This window comes from Lissotriton helveticus, chromosome 2_1, assembly GCF_964261635.1.
Source record: "Lissotriton helveticus chromosome 2_1, aLisHel1.1, whole genome shotgun sequence".
Lineage (NCBI taxonomy): Eukaryota > Metazoa > Chordata > Amphibia > Caudata > Salamandridae > Lissotriton > Lissotriton helveticus.
Genome location: NC_136059.1, coordinates 597050160 through 597071492, shown reverse-complemented (window position 1 = coordinate 597071492; position 21333 = coordinate 597050160).

Genomic DNA, 21333 nt, shown 5'->3' with positions numbered 1-21333 from the left:
TCTCGGCGTGGATAGCACTGTGCTAATCCTATGCTTAAAAACTTTGACAGAAAAGCATACTTTTGAGGTGAGCAAACTTAGATTGTCGCTGGTGTTGAGGGTACTCTATACAGGAGCTGCCTTCCGCCTAAACTTGGGAACTACCCAGAGTTCTCTCCTTCTTTTTTGCATAATTTATCCATCACTCTATGCCTGCAAGGGTATTGTTTTGACTTATACAGGGTACTCCCTTGTGTCTGGACAAAGCTAAACCTCTCTGAAGAGCTGTAATGACAGCGAAACACGTGTCAGGGGTTGCTTTTACACATTTCAGGTTGGCTTGGATGGTATTTTGCCAATCCAAAGCTGTAATATTGTGCCTGGAGTGGTAAATGGCTTTTGTCATTTTACATCTCTGCGTGGATAGCACTGTGCTAATCCTATGCTTAAAGACTTTGCTCTACAAATGACAAAAGACTTTGTCCATTTCTATCTCGGAGTGGAGAGCACTGTGCTAATCCTATGCTTAAAAACTTTGATAGAAAAGCAGACATTTGAGGTGAGCAAATTTAGAGTGTCGCTGGTGTTGAGGGTACTATATACAGGAGCTGCCTTCCACCTAAACTTGGGAACTACCCAGAGTTCTCTCCTTCTTTTTTGCATAATTTATGCATCACTCTATGCCTGCAAGGATATTGTTTAGACTTATACTGGGTGCTCCCTTGTGTCTAGACAAAGCTAAACGTCTCTGAAGAGCTGTAATGACAGTGAAGCATGTGACAGGGGTTGCTTTTACTCATTTCAGGTTGACTTGGATGGTATTTTACCAATCCAAAGCTGTAATATTGTTCCTGGAGTGGTAAATGGCCTATGTCATTTTACAGCTCGGCGTGGATAGCACTGTGCTAATCCTATGCTTAAAGACTTTGCTGTACGAATGGCAAAAGACTTTATGTATTTCTATCTCGGCGTGGATAGCACAGTGCTAATCCTATGCTTAAAAACTTTGATAGAAATGCAGACATTTGAGGTGAGCAAATTTAGAGTGTCGCTGGTGTTGAGGGTACTATATACAGGAGCTGCCTTCCACCTAAACTTGGGAACTACCCAGAGTTCTCTCCTTCTTTTTTGCATAATTTATGCATCACTCTATGCCTGCAAGGATATTGTTTAGACTTATACTGGGTGCTCCCTTGTGTCTAGACAAAGCTAAACGTCTCTGAAGAGCTGTAATGACAGTGAAGCACATGTCGGGGGTTGCTTCTACTCATTTCAGGTTGACTTGGATGGTATTTTACCAATCCAAAGCTGTAATATTGTGCCTGGAGTGGTAAATGGCTTTTGTCATTTTACAGCTCGGCGTGGATAGCACTGTGCTAATCCGATGCTTAAAGACTTTGCTGTACAAATGGCAAAAGACTCAGTCCATTTCTATCTCGGCGTGGATAGCACTGTGATAATCCTATGCTTAAAAACTTTGATAGAAAAGCAGACATTTGAGGTGAGCAAATTTAGAGTGTCGCTTGTGTTGAGGGTACTCTATACAGGAGCTGCCTTCCACCTAAACTTGGGAGCTACCCAGAGTTCTCTCCTTCTCTTTTGCATAATTTATGCGTCACTCTATGCCTGCAAGGGTATTGTTTTGACTTATACTGGGTGCTCCCTTGTGTCTAGACAACGCTAAACCTCTCTGAAGAGCTGTAATGACATCGAGACACGAGTCAGGGGTTGCTTTTACTCATTTCAGGTTAACTTGGATGGTATTTTACCAATCCAAAGCTGTAATATTGTGCCTGGAGTGGTAAATGGCTTTTGTCATTTTACAGCTCGGCGTGGATAGCACTCTGGTAATCCAATGCCTAAAGACTTTGCTGTACAAATGGTAAAAGACTTTGTCCATTTCTATCTCGGCGTGGATAGCACTGTGCTAATCCTATGCTTAAAAACTTTGATAGAAAAGCAGACATTTGAGATGAGCAAATTTAGAGTGTCGCTGGTGTTGAGGGTACTCTATACAGGAGCTGCCTTCCACCTAAATTTGGGAACTACCCAGAGTTCTCTCCTTTTTTGCATAATTTATGCGTCACTCTATGCCTACAAGGGTATTGTTTTGACTTATACTGGGTGCTCCCTTGTGTCTGGACAAAGCTAAACCTCTCTGAAGAGCTGTAATGACAGCGAAACACGTGTCAAGGGTTGCTTTTACTCATTTCAGGTTGGCTTGGATGGTATTTTACCCATCCAAAGCTGTAATATTGTTCCTGGAGTAAAAGGCTTTTGTCATGTTACAGCTCGGCGTGGATAGCACTGTGCTAATCCAATGCTTTAAGACTTTGCTGTACAAATGGCAAAAGACTTTGTCCATTTCTATCTCGGCGTGGATAGCACTGTGCTAATCCTATGCTTAAAAACTTTGATAGAAAAGCATACATTTGAGGTGAGTAAATTTAGATTGTCGCTGGTGTTGAGGGTACTCTATAAAGGAGCTGCCTTCCACCTAAACTTGGGAACTACTCAGAGTTCTCTCCTTCCTTTTTGCATAATTTATGCGTCACTCTATGCCTGCAAGGGTATTGTTTTGACTTATACAGGGTACTCCCTTGTGTCTGGGCAAAGTTAAACCTCTCTGAAGAGGTGTAATGACAGCGAAACACGTGTCAGGGGTTGCTTTTACACATTTCAGGTTGGCTTGGATGGTATTTTGCCAATTCAAAGCTGTAATATTGTGCCTGGAGTGGTAAATGGCTTTTGTCATTTTACATCTCTGCGTGGATAGCACTGTGCTAATCCTATGCTTAAAGACTTTGCTGTACAAATGGCAAAAGACTTTGTCCATTTCTATCTCGGCGTGGATAGCACTGTGCTAATCCTATGCTTAAAAACTTTGATAGAAAAGCAGACATTTGAGGTGAGCAAAATTAGAGTGTCACTGGTGTTTAGGGTACTCTATACAGGAGCTGCCTTCCACCTAAACTTGGGAGCTACCCAGAGTTCTCTCCTTCTTTTTTGCATAATTTATGTGTCACTATATGCCTGGAAGGATATTGTTTTGACTTATACTGGGTGCTCCCTTGTGTCTAGACAAAGCTAAACATCTCTGAAGAGCTGTAATGACAGTGAAGCACGTGTCAGGGGTTGCTTTTACTCATTTCAGGTTGACTTGGATGGTATTTTACCAATCCAAAGCTGTAATGTTGTTCCTGGAGTGGTAAATGGCTCTTGTCATTTTACAGCTCGGCGTGGATAGCACTGTGCTAATCCAATGCTTAAAGACTTTGCTGTACAAATGGCAAAAGACTTTGTCCATTTCTATCTCGGCGTGGATAGCACTGTGCTAATCCTATGCTTAAAAACTTTGATAGAAAAGCATACATTTGAGGTGAGCAAATTTAGATTGTCGCTGGTGTTGAGGATACTCTATACAGGAGCTGCCTTTCGCCTAAACTTGGGAACTACCCAGAGTTCTCTCCTTCTTTTTTACATAATTTATGCATCACTCTATAACTGCAACGATATTGTTTTGACTTATTCTGGGTGCTCCCTTGTGTCTAGACAACGCTAAACCTCTCTGAAAGCTGTAATGACAGTGAAGCATGTGACAGGGGTTGCTTTTACTCATTTCAGGTTGACTTGGATGGTATTTTACCAATCCAGAGCTGTAATATTGTGCCAGGAGTGGCAAATGGCCTATGTCATTTTACAGCTCGGCGTGGATAGCACTGTGCTAATCCTATGCTTAAAGACTTTGCTGTACAAATAGCAAAAGACTTTATCTATTTCTATCTCGGCGTGGATAGCACTGTGCTAATCCTTTGCTTAAAAACTTTGATAGAAATCCAGACATTTGAGGTGAGCAAATTTAGAGTGTCGCTGGTGTTGAGGGTACTGTATACAGGAGCTGCCTTCCACCTAAACTTGGGAACTACCCAGAGTTCTCTCCTTCTTTTTTGCATAATTTATGCGTCACTCTATGCCTGCAAGGATATTGTTTTGACTTATACTGGGTGCTCCCTTGTGTCTAGACAAAGCTAAACGTCTCTGAAGAGCTGTAATGACAGTGAAGCACATGTCGGGGGTTGCTTCTACTCATTTCAGGTTGACTTGGATGGTATTTTACCAATCCAAAGCTGTAATATTGTGCCTGGAGTGGTAGATGGCTTTTGTCATTTCTATCTCGGTGTGGATAGCACTGTGATAATCCTATGCTTAAAAACTTTGATAGAAAAGCAGACATTTGAGTTGAGCAAATTTAGAGTGTCGCTGGTGTTGAGGGTATTCCATACAGAAGCTGCCTTCCACCTAAACTTGGGAACTACCCAGAGTTCTCTCTTTCTTTTTTGCATACTTTATACGTCACTCTATGCCTGCCAGGGTATTGATTTGACTTATACTGGGTGCTCCCTTGTGTCTGGACAAAGCTAAACCTCTCTGAAGAACTGTAATGACAGCAAAACGTGTTGGGGTTGCTTTTACTCATTTCAGGTTGGTTTGGATGGTATTTTACCAATCCAAAGCTGTAATATTGTTCCTGGAGTGGTAAATGGCTTTTGTCATTTTACAGCTTGGCGTGGATAGCACTGTGGTAATCCAATGCTTAAAGAATTTGCAGTACAAATGGCAAAAGACTTTGCCCATTTCTATCTCGGCGTGGATAGCACTGTGCTAATCCTATGCTTAAAAACTTTGATAGAAAAGCAGACATTTGAGGTGAGCAAATTTAGAGTGTCGCTGGTGTTGAGGGTACTCTATACAGGAGCTGCCTTCCACCTAAATTTGGGAACTACCCAGAGTTCTCTCCTTCTTTTTTGCATAATTTATGCGTCACTCTAAGCCTACAAGGGTATTGTTTTGACTTATACTGGGTGCTCCCTTGTGTGTGGACAAAGCTAAACGTCTCTGAACAGCTGTAATGACAGCGAAACACGTGTCAAGGGTTGCTTTTACTCATTTCAGGTTGACTTGGATGGTATTTTACCAATCCAAAGCTGTAATGTTGTTCCTGGAGTGGTAAATGGCTCTTGTCATTTTACAGCTCGGCGTGGATAGCACTGTGCTAATCCAATGCTTAAAGACTTTGCTGTACAAATGGCAAAAGACTTTGTCCATTTCTATCTCGGCGTGGATAGCACTGTGCTAATCCTATGCTTAAAAACTTTGATAGAAAAGCATACATTTGAGGTGAGCAAATTTAGATTGTCGCTGGTGTTGAGGATACTCTATACAGGAGCTGCCTTTCGCCTAAACTTGGGAACTACCCAGAGTTCTCTCCTGCTTTTTTACATAATTTATGCGTCACTCTATGCCTGCAAGGGTATTGTTTTGACATATACAGGGTACTCCCTTGTGTCTGGACAAAGTTAAACCTCTCTGAAGAGCTGTAATGACAGTGAAGCACATGTCAGGGGTTGCTTTTACTCATTTCAGGTTGACTTGGATGGTATTTTACCAATCCAAAGCTGTAATATTGTGCCTGGAGTGGTAAATGGCTTTTGTCATTTTACATCTCTGCGTGGATAGCACTGTGCTAATCCTATGCTTAAAGACTTTGCTGTACAAATGACAAAAGACTTTGTCCATTTCTATCTCGGCGTGGATCGCACTGTGCTAATCCTATGCTTAAAATTTTTTGATAGAAAAGCAGACATTTGAGTTGAGCAAATTTAGAGTGTCGCTGGTGTTGAGGGTACTCTATACAGAAGCTGCCTTCCACCTAAACTTGGGAGCTACCCAGAGTTCTCTCCTTCTTTTTTGCATATTTTATGCGTCACTCTATGCCTGCAAGGATATTGTTTTGACTTATACTGGGTGCTCCCTTGTGTCTAGACAAAGCTAAACCTCTCTGAAAGCTGTAATGACAGTGAAGCACGTGACAGGGGTTGCTTTTACTCATTTCAGGTTGACTTGGATGGTATTTTACCAATCCAAAGCTGTAATCTTGTGCCTGGAGTGGTAAATGGCCTTTGTCATTTTACAGCTCGGCGTGGATAGCACTGTGCTAATCCTAAGCTTAAAGACTTTGCTGTACAAATGGCAAAAGACTTTATCTATTTCTATCTCGGCGTGGATAGCACTGTGCTAATCCTATGCCTAAAAACTTTGATAGAAAAGCATACATTTGAGGTGAGCAAATTTAGATTGTCGCTGGTGTTGAGGATACTCTATACAGGAGCTGCCTTCCGCCTAAACTTGGGAACTACCCAGAGTTCTCTCCTTCTTTTTTGCATAATGTATGCGTCACTCTATGCCTGCAAGGGTATTGTTTTGACTTATACTGGGTGCTCCCTTGTGTCTGGACAAAGCTAAACCTCTCTGAAGAGCTGTAATGACACTGAAACACGTGTCAGGGGTTGCTTTTACTCATTTCAGGTTGGCTTGATTGGTATTTTACCAATCCAAAGCTGTAATATTGTGCCCGGAGTGGTAAATGGCTTTTGTCATTTTACATCTCTGCGTGGATAGCACTGTGCTAATCCTATGCTTAAAGACTTTGCTGTACAAATGACAAAAGACTTTGTCCATTTCTATCTCGGCGTGGATCGCACTGTGCTAATCCTATGCTTAACAATTTTGATAGAAAAGCAGACATTTGAGTTGAGCAAATTTAGAGTGTCGCTGGTGTTGAGGGTACTCTATACAGAAGCTGCCTTCCACCTAAACTTGGGAGCTACCCAGAGTTCTCTCCTTCTTTTTTGCATATTTTATGCGTCACTCTATAACTGCAACGATATTGTTTTGACTTATTCTGGGTGCTCCCGTGTCTAGACAACGCTAAACCTCTCTGAAAGCTGTAATGACAGTGAAGCATGTGACAGGGGTTGCTTTTACTCATTTCAGGTTGACTTGGATGGTATTTTACCAATCCAGAGCTGTAATATTGTGCCAGGAGTGGTAAATGGCCTATGTCATTTTACAGCTCGGCGTGGATAGCACTGTGCTAATCCTATGCTTAAAGACTTTGCTGTACAAATAGCAAAAGACTTTATCTATTTCTATATCTGCGTGGATAGCACTGTGCTAATCCTATGCTTAAAAACTTTGATAGAAATGCAGACATTTGAGGTGAGCAAATTTAGAGTGTCGCTGGTGTTGAGGGTACTGTATACAGGAGCTGCCTTCGACCTAAACTTGGGAACTACCCAGAGTTCTCTCATTCTTTTTTGCATAATTTATGCGTCACTCTATGCCTGCAAGGATATTGTTTTGACTTATACTGGGTGCTCCCTTGTGTCTAGACAAAGCTAAACGTCTCTGAAGAGCTGTAATGACAGTAAAGCACATGTCGGGGGTTGCTTCTACTCATTTCAGGTTGACTTGGATGGTATTTTACCAATCCAAAGCTGTAATATTGTGCCTGGAGTGGTAAATGGCTTTTGTCATTTTACAGCTCGGCGTGGATAGCACTGTGCTAATCCTATGCTTTAAGACTTTGCTGTACAAATGGCAAAAGACTCCGTCCATTTCTATCTCGGCGTGGATAGCACTGTGATAATCCTATGCTTAAAAACTTTGATAGAAAAGCAGACATTTGAGTTGAGCAAATTTAGAGTGTCACTGGTGTTGAGGGTACTCTATACAGAAGCTGCCTTCCACCTAAACTTGGGAGCTACCCAGAGTTCTCTCCTTCTTTTTTGCATATTTTATGCGTCACTCTATAACTGCAACGATATTGTTTTGACTTATTCTGGGTGCTCCCTTGTGTCTAGACAACGCTAAACCTCTCTGAAAGCTGTAATGACAGTGAAGCATGTGACAGGGGTTGCTTTTACTCATTTCAGGTTGACTTGGATGGTATTTTACCAATCCAGAGCTGTAATATTGTGCCAGGAGTGGTAAATGGCCTATGTCATTTTACAGCTCGGCGTGGATAGCACTGTGCTAATCCTATGCTTAAAGACTTTGCTGTACAAATAGCAAAAGACTTTATCTATTTCTATCTCGGCGTGGATAGCACTGTGCTAATCCTATGCTTAAAAACTTTGATAGAAATGCAGACATTTGAGGTGAGCAAGTTTAGAGTGTCGCTGGTGTTGAGGGTACTGTATACAGGAGCTGCCTTCCACCTAAACTTGGGAACTACCCAGAGTTCTCTCCTTCTTTTTTGCATAATTTATGCGTCACTCTATGCCTGCAAGGATATTGTTTTGACTTATACTGGGTGCTCCCTTGTGTCTAGACAAAGCTAAACGTCTCTGAAGAGCTGTAATGACAGTGAAGCACATGTCGGGGGTTGCTTCTACTCATTTCAGGTTGACTTGGATGGTATTTTACCAATCCAAAGCTGTAATATTGTGCCTGGAGTGGTAAATGGCTTTTGTCATTTTACAGCTCGGCGTGGATAGCACTGTGCTAATCCTATGCTTTAAGACTTTGCTGTACAAATGGCAAAAGACTCCGTCCATTTCTATCTCGGCGTGGATAGCACTGTGATAATCCTATGCTTAAAAACTTTGATAGAAAAGCAGACATTTGAGTTGAGCAAATTTAGAGTGTCACTGGTGTTGAGGGTACTCTATACAGAAGCTGCCTTCCACCTAAACTTGGGAGCTACCCAGAGTTCTCTCCTTCTTTTTTGCATATTTTATGCGTCACTCTATAACTGCAACGATATTGTTTTGACTTATTCTGGGTGCTCCCTTGTGTCTAGACAACGCTAAACCTCTCTGAAAGCTGTAATGACAGTGAAGCATGTGACAGGGGTTGCTTTTACTCATTTCAGGTTGACTTGGATGGTATTTTACCAATCCAGAGCTGTAATATTGTGCCAGGAGTGGTAAATGGCCTATGTCATTTTACAGCTCGGCGTGGATAGCACTGTGCTAATCCTATGCTTAAAGACTTTGCTGTACAAATAGCAAAAGACTTTATCTATTTCTATCTCGGCGTGGATAGCACTGTGCTAATCCTATGCTTAAAAACTTTGATAGAAATGCAGACATTTGAGGTGAGCAAGTTTAGAGTGTCGCTGGTGTTGAGGGTACTGTATACAGGAGCTGCCTTCCACCTAAACTTGGGAACTACCCAGAGTTCTCTCCTTCTTTTTTGCATAATTTATGCGTCACTCTATGCCTGCAAGGATATTGTTTTGACTTATACTGGGTGCTCCCTTGTGTCTAGACAAAGCTAAACGTCTCTGAAGAGCTGTAATGACAGTGAAGCACATGTCGGGGGTTGCTTCTACTCATTTCAGGTTGACTTGGATGGTATTTTACCAATCCAAAGCTGTAATATTGTGCCTGGAGTGGTAAATGGCTTTTGTCATTTTACAGCTCGGCGTGGATAGCACTGTGCTAATCCTATGCTTTAAGACTTTGCTGTACAAATGGCAAAAGACTCCGTCCATTTCTATCTCGGCGTGGATAGCACTGTGATAATCCTATGCTTAAAAACTTTGATAGAAAAGCAGACATTTGAGTTGAGCAAATTTAGAGTGTCACTGGTGTTGAGGGTACTCTATACAGAAGCTGCCTTCCACCTAAACTTGGGAGCTACCCAGAGTTCTCTCCTTCTTTTTTGCATATTTTATGCGTCACTCTATAACTGCAACGATATTGTTTTGACTTATTCTGGGTGCTCCCTTGTGTCTAGACAACGCTAAACCTCTCTGAAAGCTGTAATGACAGTGAAGCATGTGACAGGGGTTGCTTTTACTCATTTCAGGTTGACTTGGATGGTATTTTACCAATCCAGAGCTGTAATATTGTGCCAGGAGTGGTAAATGGCCTATGTCATTTTACAGCTCGGCGTGGATAGCACTGTGCTAATCCTATGCTTAAAGACTTTGCTGTACAAATAGCAAAAGACTTTATCTATTTCTATCTCGGCGTGGATAGCACTGTGCTAATCCTATGCTTAAAAACTTTGATAGAAATGCAGACATTTGAGGTGAGCAAGTTTAGAGTGTCGCTGGTGTTGAGGGTACTGTATACAGGAGCTGCCTTCCACCTAAACTTGGGAACTACCCAGAGTTCTCTCCTTCTTTTTTGCATAATTTATGCGTCACTCTATGCCTGCAAGGATATTGTTTTGACTTATACTGGGTGCTCCCTTGTGTCTAGACAAAGCTAAACGTCTCTGAAGAGCTGTAATGACAGTGAAGCACATGTCGGGGGTTGCTTCTACTCATTTCAGGTTGACTTGGATGGTATTTTACCAATCCAAAGCTGTAATATTGTGCCTGGAGTGGAAAATGGCTTTTGTCATTTTACAGCTCGGCGTGGATAGCACTGTGCTAATCCTATGCTTTAAGACTTTGCTGTACAAATGGCAAAAGACTCAGTCCATTTCTATCTCGGCGTGGATAGCACTGTGATAATCCTATGCTTAAAAACTTTGATAGAAAAGCAGACATTTGAGTTGAGCAAATTTAGAGTGTCGCTGGTGTTGAGGGTACTCTATACAGAAGCTGCCTTCCACCTAAACTTGGGAACTACCCAGAGTTCTCTCTTTCTTTTTTGCATAATTTATGCGTCACTCTATGCCTGCCAGGGTATTGATTTGACTTATACTGGGTGCTCCCTTGTGTCTGGACAAAGCTAAACCTCTCTGAAGTACTGTAATGACAGCAAAACGTGTTGGGGTTGCTTTTACTCATTTCATGTTGGCTTGGATGGTATTTTACCAATCCAAAGCTGTAATATTGTTCCTGGAGTGGTAAATGGCTTTTGTCATTTTACAGCTTGGCGTGGATAGCACTGTGGTAATCCAATGCTTAAAGAATTTGCTGTACAAATGGCAAAAGACTTTGCCCATTTCTATCTCGGCGTGGATAGCACTGTGCTAATCCTATGCTTAAAAACTTTGATAGAAAAGCGGACATTTGAGGTGAGCAAATTTAGAGTGTCGCTGGTGTTGAGGGTACTCTATACAGGAGCTGCCTTCCACCTACATTTGGGAACTACCCAGAGTTCTCTCCTTCTTTTTTGCATAATTTATGCGTCACTCTAAGCCTACAAGGGTATTGTTTTGACTTATACTGGGTGCTCCCTTGTGTGTGGACAAAGCTAAACCTCTCTGAAGAGCTGTAATGACAGCGAAACACGTGTCAAGGGTTGCTTTTACTCATTTCAGGTTGGCTTGGATGGTATTTTACCAATCCAAAGCTGTAATATTGTTCCTGGAGTAAAAGGCTTTTGTCATGTTACAGCTCGGCGTGGATAGCACTGTGCTAATACAATGCTTTAAGACTTTGCTGTACAAATGGCAAAAGACTTTGTCCATTTCTATCTCGGCGTGGATAGCACTGTGCTAATCCTTTGCTTAAAAACTTTGATAGAAAAGCATACATTTGAGGTGAGCAAATTTAGATTGTCGCTGGTGTTGTGGGTACTCTATACAGGAGCTGCCTTCCACCTAAACTTGGGAACTACTCAGAGTTCTCTCCTGTTTTTTTGCATAATTTATGCGTCACTCTATGCCTGCAAGGGTATTTTTTTGACTTAAACTGGGTGCTCCCTTTTGTCTGGACAAAGCTAAACCTCTCTGAAGAGCTGTAATAACAGCGAAGCACGTGTCAGGGGTTGCTTTTACTCATTTCAGGTTGGCTTGGATGGTATTTTTCCAATCCAAAGCTGTAATATTGTGCCTGGAGTGGTAAATGGCTTTTGTCATTTTACAGCTCGGCGTGGATAGCACTGTGCTAATCCTATGCTTAAAGACTTTGCTGTACAAATGGCAAAAGACTTTGTCCATTTCTATCTCGGCGTGGATAGCACTGTGCTAATCCTATGCTTAAAAACTTTCATAGAAAAGCAGACATTTGAGTTGAGCAAATTTAGAGTGTCGCTGGTGTTGAGGGTACTCTATACAGAAGCTGCCTTCCACCTAAACTTGGGAACTACCCAGAGTTCTCTCCTTCTTTTTTGCATAATTTATGCATCACTCTATGCCTGCCAGGGTATTGATTTGACTTATACTGGGTGCTCCCTTGTGTCTGGACAAAGCTAAACCTCTCTGAAGAACTGTAATGACAGTGAAACATGTGTTGGGGTTGCTTTTACTCATTTAAGGTTGGCTTGGATGGTATTTTACCAATCCAAAGCTGTAATATTGTTCCTGGAGTGGAAAATGGCTTTTGTCATTTTACAGCTTGGCGTGGATAGCACTTTGGTAATCCAATGCTTTAAGACTTTGCTGTACAAATGGCAAAAGACTTTGTCCATTTCTATCTCGGCGTGGATAGCACTGTGCTAATCCTATGCTTAAAAACTTTGACAGAAAAGCATACTTTTGAGGTGAGCAAACTTAGATTGTCGCTGGTGTTGAGGGTACTCTATACAGGAGCTGCCTTCCGCCTAAACTTGGGAACTACCCAGAGTTCTCTCCTTCTTTTTTGCATAATTTATCCATCACTCTATGCCTGCAAGGGTATTGTTTTGACTTATACAGGGTACTCCCTTGTGTCTGGACAAAGCTAAACCTCTCTGAAGAGCTGTAATGACAGCGAAATACGTGTCAGGGGTTGCTTTTACACATTTCAGGTTGGCTTGGATGGTATTTTGCCAATCCAAAGCTGTAATATTGTGCCTGGAGTGGTAAATAGCTTTTGTCATTTTACATCTCTGCGTGGATAGCACTGTGCTAATCCTATGCTTAAAGACTTTGCTCTACAAATGACAAAAGACTTTGTCCATTTCTATCTCGGAGTGGATAGCACTGTGCTAATCCTATGCTTAAAAACTTTGATAGAAAAGCAGACATTTGAGGTGAGCAAAATTAGAGTGTCACTGATGTTGTAGGTACTCTATACAGGAGCTGCCTTCCACCTAAACTTGGGAGCTACCCAGAGTTCACTCCTTATTTTTTGCATAATTTATGCGTCACTCTATGCCTGCAAGGGTATTGTTTTGACTTATACTGGGTGCTCCCTTGTGTCTAGACAAAGCTAAACCTCTCTGAAAGCTGTAATGACAGTGAAGCATGTGACAGGGGTTGCTTTTACTCATTTCAGGTTGACTTGGATGGTATTTTACCAATCCAAAGCTGTAATATTGTGCCTGGAGTGGTAAATGGCTTTTGTCATTTTACAGCTCGGCGTGGATAGCACTGTGCTAATCCGATGCTTAAAGACTTTGCTGTACAAATGGCAAAAGACTCAGTCCATTTCTATCTCGGCGTGGATAGCACTGTGATAATCCTATGCTTAAAAACTTTGATAGAAAAGCAGACATTTGAGGTGAGCAAATTTAGAGTGTCGCTTGTGTTGAGGGTACTCTATACAGGAGCTGCCTTCCACCTAAACTTGGGAGCTACCCAGAGTTCTCTCCTTCTTTTTTGCATAATTTATGCGTCACTCTATGCCTGCAAGGGTATTGTTTTGACTTATTCTGGGTGCTCCCTTGTGTCTAGACAACGCTAAACCTCTCTGAAGAGCTGTAATGACATCGAGACACGAGTCAGGGGTTGCTTTTACTCATTTCAGGTTAACTTGGATGGTATTTTACCAATCCAAAGCTGTAATATTGCGCCTGGAGTGGTAAATGGCTTTTGTCATTTTACAGCTCGGCGTGGATAGCACTCTGGTAATCCAATGCCTAAAGACTTTGCTGTACAAATGGTAAAAGACTTTGTCCATTTCTATCTCGGCGTGGATAGCACTGTGCTAATCCTATGCTTAAAAACTTTGATAGAAAAGCATACATTTGAGGTGAGTAAATTTAGATTGTCGCTGGTGTTGAGGGTACTCTATACAGGAGCTGCCTTCCACCTAAACTTGGGAACTACTCAGAGTTCTCTCCTGGTTTTTTTGCATAATTTATGTGTCACTCTATGCCTGCAAGGGTATTGTTTTGACTTATACTGGGTGCTCCCTTGTGTCTGGACAAAGCTAAACCTCTCTGAAGATCTGTAATGACAGCGAAACACGTGTCAGGGGTTGCTTTTACTCATTTCAGGTTGGCTTGGATGGTATTTTTCCAATACAAAGCTGTAATATAGTGCCTGGAGTGGTAAATGGCTTTTGTCATTTTACAGCTCGGCGTGGATAGCACTGTGCTAATCCTATGCTTAAAGACTTTGCTGTACAAATGGCAAAAGACTTTGTCCATTTCTATCTCGGCGTGGATAGCACTGTGCTAATCCTATGCTTAAAAACTTTGATAGTAAAGCAGACATTCGAGTTGAGCAAATTTAGAGTGTCGCTGGTGATGAGGGTACTCTATACAGAAGCTGGCATCCACCTAAACTTGGGAACTACCCAGAGTTCTCTCCTTCTTTTTTGCATAATTTATGCGTCACTCTATGCCTGCCAGGGTATTGATTTGACTTATATTGGGTGCTCCCTTGTGTCTGAACAAAGCTAAACCTCTCTGAAGAACTGTAATGACAGCGAAACATGTGTTGGGGTTGCTTTTACTCATTTCAGGTTGGCTTGGATGGTATTTTACCAATCCAAAGCTGTAATATTGTGCCTGGAGTGGTAAATGGCTTTTGTCATTTTACAGCTCGGCGTGGATAGCACTCTGGTAATCCAATGCCTAAAGACTTTGCTGTACCAATGGTAAAATACTTTGTCCATTTCTATCTCGGCGTGGATAGCACTGTGCTAATCCTATGCTTAAAAACTTTGATAGAGAAGCAGACATTTGAGGTGAGCAAATTTAGAGTGTCGCTGGTGTTGAGGGTACTCTATACAGGAGCTGCCTTCCACCTAAATTTGGGAACTACCCAGAGTTCTCTCCTTCTTTTTTGCATAATTTATGCGTCACTCTAAGCCTACAAGGGTATTGTTTTGACTTATACTGGGTGCTCCCTTGTGTCTGGACAAAGCTAAACCTCTCTGAAGAGCTGTAATGACAGCGAAACATGTGTCAAGGGTTGCTTTTACTCATTTCAGGTTGGCTTGGATGGTATTTTACCAATCCAAAGCTGTAATATTGTTCCTGGAGTAAAAGGCTTTTGTCATGTTACAGCTCGGCGTGGGTAGCACTGTGCTAATCCAATGCTTTAAGACTTTGCTGTACAAATGGCAAAAGACTTTGTCCATTTCTATCTCGGCGTGGATAGCACTGTGCTAATCCTATGCTTAAAAACTTTGACAGAAAAGCATACTTTTGAGGTGAGCAAACTTAGATTGTCGCTGGTGTTGAGGGTACTCTATACAGGAGCTGCCTTCCGCTTAAACTTGGGAACTACCCAGAGTTCTCTCCTTCTTTTTTGCATAATTTATCCATCACTCTATGCCTGCAAGGGTATTGTTTTGACTTATACAGGGTACTCCCTTGTGTCTGGACAAAGCTAAACCTCTCTGAAGAACTGTAATGACAGCGAAACACGTGTCAGGGGTTGCTTTTACACATTTCAGGTTGGCTTGGATGGTATTTTGCCAATCCAAAGCTGTAATATTGTGCCTGGAGTGGTAAATGGCTTTTGTCATTTTACATCTCTGCGTGGATAGCACTGTGCTAATCCTATGCTTAAAGACTTTGCTCTACAAATGACAAAAGACTTTGTCCATTTCTATCTTGGAGTGGATAGCACTGTGCTAATCCTATGCTTAAAAACTTTGATAGAAAAGCAGACATTTTTTTTTTTTAATCAATTTTATTTGGCTTTTTGTAGCATTATCACAATACATTTAGAAATTGACATCAATTACTTAATCATTTACATCGGAGTGTATTCACTGCTCATATTGATAGTGTATAGTCTCATTCAATAACACATTTTCTGGTCAACAAAGGCTTGCTAAGACAGTTCGTAACCTATTATATAGCATTGTATATCACTGGTCTAAGAGTTATTCGTAGATTTGTTCTTTACAACATCCAAGCATTATGTACATTCCTCACGGTTTTCCCATTGTCACTCAGCGTGTCCTTCTCACATACCCAATGTATTCCCATCTTCATTCTACGGACTTGTGTCTGGGTTTGGCAGGTCTTGTGGGGGTTCGCATATGTTACCGCGGTATATATTCCATTTCTCCCATATCCGGGACCACTTTTTCGGGCATCCCCTATTCACATATACTGCCTTCTCCGCTACCATTGCTGCGTCCATATCATTCCCCCACTGTGTCCCTAAGGGCGCGGAGGTAGCTCCCCATGTCCTAGCTATGTTTCGTTTTGCTAAGGTCATACCCAGTGTGGCCCATGTTCGCAATCCACGATTGAGGTCCGTAGGGGACCAGATATTCAGTAGACAGCATCTCGGTTCTGGCGCTAAGTCTACTTCACTCGCTTCCGATATCTCCGACATGATGGACCTCCAGTATGTTTGTATGGAAGGACATTCCCAAAGAAAAGCAGACATTTGAGGTGAGCAAAATTAGAGTGTCACTGGTGTTGTAGGTACTCTATACAGGAGCTGCCTTCCACCTAAACTTGGGAGCTACCCAGAGTTCACTCCTTATTTTTTTGCATCATTTATGCGTCACTCTATGCCTGCAAGGGTATTGTTTTGACTTATACTGGGTGCTCCCTTGTGTCTAGACAAAGCTAAACCTCTCTGAAGAGCTGTAATGACATCGAAACTTGAGTCAGGGGTTGCTTTTACTCATTTCAGGTTAACTTGGATGGTATTTTACCAATCCAAAGCTGTAATATTGTTCCTGGAGTGGAAAATGGCTTTTGTCATTTTACAGCTTGGCGTGGATAGCACTTTGGTAATCCAATGCTTTAAGACTTTGCTGTACAAATGGCAAAAGACTTTGTCCATTTCTATCTCGGCGTGGATAGCACAGTGCTAATCCTATGCTTAAAAACTTTGATAGAAATGCAGATATTTGAGGTGAGCAAATTTAGAGTGTCGCTGGTGTTGAGGGTACTATATACAGGAGCTGCCTTCCACCTAAACTAGGGAACTATCCAGAGTTCTCTCCTTCTTTTTTGCATAATTTATGAGTCACTCTATGCATGCAAGGATATTGTTTAGACTTATACTGGGTGCTCCCTTGTGTCTAGACAAAGCTAAACGTCTCTGAAGAGCTGTAATGACAGTGAAGCACATGTCGGGGGTTGCTTCTACTCATTTCAGGTTGACTTGGATGGTATTTTACCAATCCAAAGCTGTAATATTGTTCCTGGAGTAAAAGGCTTTTGTCATGTTACAGCTCGGCGTGGATAGCACTGTGCTAATACAATGCTTTAAGACTTTGCTGTACAAATGGCAAAAGACTTTGTCCATTTCTATCTCGGCGTGGATAGCACTGTGCTAATCCTTTGCTTAAAAACTTTGATAGAAAAGCATACATTTGAGGTGAGGAAATTTAGATTGTCGCTGGTGTTGTGGGTACTCTATACAGGAGCTGCCTTCCACCTAAACTTGGGAACTACTCAGAGTTCTCTCCTGTTTTTTTTGCATAATTTATGCGTCACTCTATGCCTGCAAGGGTATTTTTTTGACTTATACTGGGTGCTCCCTTTTGTCTGGACAAAGCTAAACCTCTCTGAAGAGCTGTAATGACAGCGAAACACGTGTCAGGGGTTGCTTTTACTCATTTCAGGTTGGCTTGGATGGTATTTTTCCAATCCAAAGCTGTAATATTGTGCCTGGAGTGGTAAATGGCTTTTGTCATTTTACAGCTCGGCGTGGATAGCACTGTGCTAATCCTATGCTTAAAGACTTTGCTGTACAAATGGCAAAAGACTTTGTCCATTTCTATCTCGGCGTGGATAGCACTGTGCTAATCCTATGCTTAAAAACTTTCATAGAAAAGCAGACATTTGAGTTGAGCAAATTTAGAGTGTCGCTGGTGTTGAGGGTACTCTATACAGAAGCTGCCTTCCACCTAAACTTGGGAACTACCCAGAGTTCTCTCCTTCTTTTTTGCATAATTTATGCATCACTCTATGCCTGCCAGGGTATTGATTTGACTTATACTGGGTGCTCCCTTGTGTCTGGACAAAGCTAAACCTCTCTGAAGAACTGTAATGACAGTGAAACATGTGTTGGGGTTGCTTTTACTCATTTAAGGTTGGCTTGGATGGTATTTTACCAATCCAAAGCTGTAATATTGTTCCTGGAGTGGAAAATGGCTTTTGTCATTTTACAGCTTGGCGTGGATAGCACTTTGGTAATCCAATGCTTTAAGACTTTGCTGTACAAATGGCAAAAGACTTTGTCCATTTCTATCTCGGCGTGGATAGCACTGTGCTAATCCTATGCTTAAAAACTTTGACAGAAAAGCATACTTTTGAGGTGAGCAAACTTAGATTGTCGCTGGTGTTGAGGGTACTCTATACAGGAGCTGCCTTCCGCCTAAACTTGGGAACTACCCAGAGTTCTCTCCTTCTTTTTTGCATAATTTATCCATCACTCTATGCCTGCAAGGGTATTGTTTTGACTTATACAGGGTACTCCCTTGTGTCTGGACAAAGCTAAACCTCTCTGAAGAGCTGTAATGACAGCGAAACACGTGTCAGGGGTTGCTTTTACACATTTCAGGTTGGCTTGGATGGTATTTTGCCAATCCAAAGCTGTAATATTGTGCCTGGAGTGGTAAATGGCTTTTGTCATTTTACATCTCTGCGTGGATAGCACTGTGCTAATCCTATGCTTAAAGACTTTGCTCTACAAATGACAAAAGACTTTGTCCATTTCTATCTCGGAGTGGATAGCACTGTGCTAATCCTATGCTTAAAAACTTTGATAGAAAAGCAGACATTTGAGGTGAGCAAAATTAGAGTGTCACTGATGTTGTAGGTACTCTATACAGGAGCTGCCTTCCACCTAAACTTGGGAGCTACCCAGAGTTCACTCCTTATTTTTTGCATAATTTATGCGTCACTCTATGCCTGCAAGGGTATTGTTTTGACTTATACTGGGTGCTCCCTTGTGTCTAGACAAAGCTAAACCTCTCTGAAAGCTGTAATGACAGTGAAGCATGTGACAGGGGTTGCTTTTACTCATTTCAGGTTGACTTGGATGGTATTTTACCAATCCAAAGCTGTAATATTGTGCCTGGAGTGGTAAATGGCTTTTGTCATTTTACAGCTCGGCGTGGATAGCACTGTGCTAATCCGATGCTTAAAGACTTTGCTGTACAAATGGCAAAAGACTCAGTCCATTTCTATCTCGGCGTGGATAGCACTGTGATAATCCTATGCTTAAAAACTTTGATAGAAAAGCAGACATTTGAGGTGAGCAAATTTAGAGTGTCGCTTGTGTTGAGGGTACTCTATACAGGAGCTGCCTTCCACCTAAACTTGGGAGCTACCCAGAGTTCTCTCCTTCTTTTTTGCATAATTTATGCGTCACTCAATGCCTGCAAGGGTATTGTTTTGACTTATACTGGGTGCTCCCTTGTGTCTAGACAACGCTAAACCTCTCTGAAGAGCTGTAATGACATCGAGACACGAGTCAGGGGTTGCTTTTACTCATTTCAGGTTAACTTGGATGGTATTTTACCAATCCAAAGCTGTAATATTGCGCCTGGAGTGGTAAATGGCTTTTGTCATTTTACAGCTCGGCGTGGATAGCACTCTGGTAATCCAATGCCTAAAGACTTTGCTGTACAAATGGTAAAAGACTTTGTCCATTTCTATCTCGGCGTGGATAGCACTGTGCTAATCCTATGCTTAAAAACTTTGATAGAAAAGCATACATTTGAGGTGAGTAAATTTAGATTGTCGCTGGTGTTGAGGGTACTCTATACAGGAGCTGCCTTCCACCTAAACTTGGGAACTACTCAGAGTTCTCTCCTGGTTTTTTTGCATAATTTATGTGTCACTCTATGCCTGCAAGGGTATTGTTTTGACTTATACTGGGTGCTCCCTTGTGTCTGGACAAAGCTAAACCTCTCTGAAGATCTGTAATGACAGCGAAACACGTGTCAGGGGTTGCTTTTACTCATTTCAGGTTGGCTTGGATGGTATTTTTCCAATACAAAGCTGTAATATAGTGCCTGGAGTGGTAAATGGCTTTTGTCATTTTACAGCTCGGCGTGGATAGCACTGTGCTAATCCTATGCTTAAAGACTTTGCTGTACAAATGGCAAAAGACTTTGTCCATTTCTATCTCGGCGTGCATAGCACTGTGCTAATCCTATGCTTAAAAACTTTGATAGTAAAGCAGACATTTGAGTTGAGCAAATTTAGAGTGTCGCTGGTGATGAGGGTACTCTATACAGAAGCTGGCATCCACCTAAACTTGGGAACTACCCAGAGTTCTCTCCTTCTTTTTTGCATAATTTATGCGTCACTCTATGCCTGCCAGGGTATTGATTTGACTTATATTGGGTGCTCCCTTGTGTCTGAACAAAGCTAAACCTCTCTGAAGAACTGTAATGACAGCGAAACATGTGTTGGGGTTGCTTTTACTCATTTCAGGTTGGCTTGGATGGTATTTTACCAATCCAAAGCTGTAATATTGTGCCTGGAGTGGTAAATGGCTTTTGTCATTTTACAGCTCGGCGTGGATAGCACTCTGGTAATCCAATGCCTAAAGACTTTGCTGTACCAATGGTAAAATACTTTGTCCATTTCTATCTCGGCGTGGATAGCACTGTGCTAATCCTATGCTTAAAAACTTTGATAGAAAAGCAGACATTTGAGGTGAGCAAATTTAGAGTGTCGCTGGTGTTGACGGTACTCTATACAGGAGCTGCCTTCCACCTAAATTTGGGAACTACCCAGAGTTCTCTCCTTCTTTTTTGCATAATTTATGCGTCACTCTAAGCCTACAAGGGTATTGTTTTGACTTATACTGGGTGCTCCCTTGTGTCTGGACAAAGCTAAACCTCTCTGAAGAGCTGTAATGACAGCGAAACATGTGTCAAGGGTTGCTTTTACTCATTTCAGGTTGGCTTGGATGGTATTTTACCAATCCAAAGCTGTAATATTGTTCCTGGAGTAAAAGGCTTTTGTCATGTTACAGCTCGGCGTGGGTAGCACTGTGCTAATCCAATGCTTTAAGACTTTGCTGTACAAATGGCAAAAGACTTTGTCCATTTCTATCTCGGCGTGGATAGCACTGTGCTAATCCTATGCTTAAAAACTTTGACAGAAAAGCATACTTTTGAGGTGAGCAAACTTAGATTGTCGCTGGTGTTGAGGGTACTCTATACAGGAGCTGCCTTCCGCTTAAACTTGGGAACTACCCAGAGTTCTCTCCTTCTTTTTTGCATAATTTATCCATCACTCTATGCCTGCAAGGGTATTGTTTTGACTTATACAGGGTACTCCCTTGTGTCTGGACAAAGCTAAACCTCTCTGAAGAACTGTAATGACAGCGAAACACGTGTCAGGGGTTGCTTTTACACATTTCAGGTTGGCTTGGATGGTATTTTGCCAATCCAAAGCTGTAATATTGTGCCTGGAGTGGTAAATGGCTTTTGTCATTTTACATCTCTGCGTGGATAGCACTGTGCTAATCCTATGCTTAAAGACTTTGCTCTACAAATGACAAAAGACTTTGTCC